The sequence below is a fragment of the Sciurus vulgaris genome, assembly GCF_902686455.1.
Source record: "Sciurus vulgaris genome assembly, chromosome: 2".
Lineage (NCBI taxonomy): Eukaryota > Metazoa > Chordata > Mammalia > Rodentia > Sciuridae > Sciurus > Sciurus vulgaris.
In genome coordinates this window covers 127,646,880-127,649,384 of record NC_136462.1, presented here as the reverse complement: position 1 = coordinate 127,649,384, position 2,505 = coordinate 127,646,880, and positions in this window count along the sequence as shown.

Below are 2,505 nucleotides of genomic sequence, written 5' to 3'. Positions count from 1 at the left end.
TTAGAATAGGCATGGACTAGAATAGATACATCTATTTTAGAAGCATAACTGTTGCTCCAAATGGTTATTACACGATGAAAATAAATGAAGGATAATTTATGAAAAACCAGGAATGATGTGCTTATTAGAAAGTAAGTGAAATTCCAAGATCAAATACTACATGTGTTAGTCAGATTTCTATCACTGTGACAAAAATGATAAGAACAACTTAGAATAGAAAAATTTTATTTTAGACTCGTGATTTCAGAGATTCAGTACATGGTGAATGTCTCCATTGCTCTGAGACCAAGATGATATCATATATTATAGTGGAAGAGTCAAGTGGAACAAAATTTCTCAGTTCATGGTAGCCAGGAAGCAGATAGAAAATGAGAAGAGTGGTAGTAGATATACAGTCCACAGGGGTATGCCCCCAGTGATCTACTTCCTTGAGCCACATTCTACCTGCCTACAGTTATCCTTAGTACAGTAGTCCTTTCAAATTATTAATCCATCAAATGGATTAATTAATTGATTAAATTACAGCTCTCATAATCTGATCATTTCAGCTCTAAACATTCCTGAATTTACGTATGAACTTTCTAGGCAGATACCGCATATCCAAACAATATTACAGGAACCAGTGAATCTGAAATAGCTGAGCAGTTCCTCAGAGCAATGCAAGACTAAGCACTGGACCCAAGGAAAGTTGAAATTTAACCTGATATTACTACATGAAATCAAGGCATGTAAACCTCTGCAAACTTAGTGAAGAAGTCACTTCCCAGCAGAGGAAACTTTATGAAAAGTATTTCGTTCTGACTGCTGGGGAGGAATAATAACAACAATAAAACCAACAAGAAGCAATGGAAGAAGAAGGAGGAGGGGAGGAGGACATGAAGAAAAAGAAGAAGGAGGAGAAAGAGGAGGAGGAGGAGAAAGAAGAGAAAGAGAACAATAACAACAAGTGCTTATTGTGGAAATATGAGGTCATGGGACTGCCTTGAAGTTTACAAATCAATCTTACATTACCTCTTGAATTTATTTGAAAAATAAATTCAAAACAGCAACAACAACAAAAATTAGATGAATGTAAACCCAGGCTGAAAAACCAAACACAAGTTGAAAACAAAATCAAGTGCCACTGGAGAAGAGCATTCCCAATTATAGCCTGCAGGATCAGTTAGATAGATAAATACACAATTATGCAGTCCAAGTAAATAAGACACTATGAGAGAGATAATCATTGGGAAAAAAAAAATTTAGACACACCAGGACTTTAGATATCAAACTCTGCAAATGTCTATACAAAATAAGCATGCAGGCTCTATTATACATTACAAAAACGAAATTATGCTGGAGTATATGTATAAAATGATAAAGTAAAAATCTGTAAGGAATACGAGACTATTAAAATGACAAGGCAGATTTAACAAATAAACTGAATACAACTTTTAGAAAATAAATGTCTTCATTAGGACTAAATTCTTATACTTGGCTTAAATAAATGAGACAGCAGGAGGAAATGAGCAAACTGACAGGAATAAATGTAGCACAGAAAAGCAAGTTGTAGAAAATATGCAAGTTCGAGAAATATGGATGACAGAGTGAGAAGCCATGATGATAGTTCATTAATACTCCAAAATGAGAAAATAAGTAGAAGAAGGGAGAGGTACAAATTTTCCTGAACTTATTAAAATACACAAAATCCATAGATAAAAGCATACAACAGAGTTTAAATATATACTTAGACATAGTGAGTATACTTGAAAACATTAGAAGAGAGAGGGAGGGAGGTTAGAGGGGGAGAAAGAGAGAGAGGCAGACAGACAGACTCCTTAAAGACAACAAAGAGAAAGCTATGCTACTTCAAAAAGAGAAAAGATAGAAAATTTCTTGAAATAGCAACAATGCAGGTCAGAAGTTCATGAAAAAACTGTTTAAATTTCTGGGAGATTATGACTGCCAATATAGAATTATAGTCCTAGCAAAACTGATTTTCAACAGTAAGTAAGAACTCAAGATAATTTTCAGATTGGAAAAAAAAAAGTCCCCAAACAAAACAAAAATAGAGGGCATTCACTTCAGCTAACATATGCCAAGGAAATCAAAACAGAAAGAAAAAAGAAACATAAAACGCTCAAGGAGAAAGTTTTGACAGGCAAAAATAGTGAGAAAAAATGGTTAAAGAAAGATTTTTTAAAATATTCTTTGCACAAAATATACAATAATGTTAGGGTCTAACTCATGGTGTTGTCAAAATGAGAAGTTTAAAAATAATGAACAAAAATGGTGTGTATGTGCAGGATGATAGGTAAATACCTATTTCATAAAGCACTTAATCTGAAGGTTGTATTCTGATTAATGTTGGACTTAAAATTGTAATGGAGAAACATTTTAAAGTAGAAATTCTTCAAATTGTTATAGGAAACATTGACAAGGAAAAAGAAAAGAAAGGAAGAAGGAAAACAGCATAACAGAGTAGAATAAGTATATAGACTGAGAGAAAGTGTACAAGTGAATGCA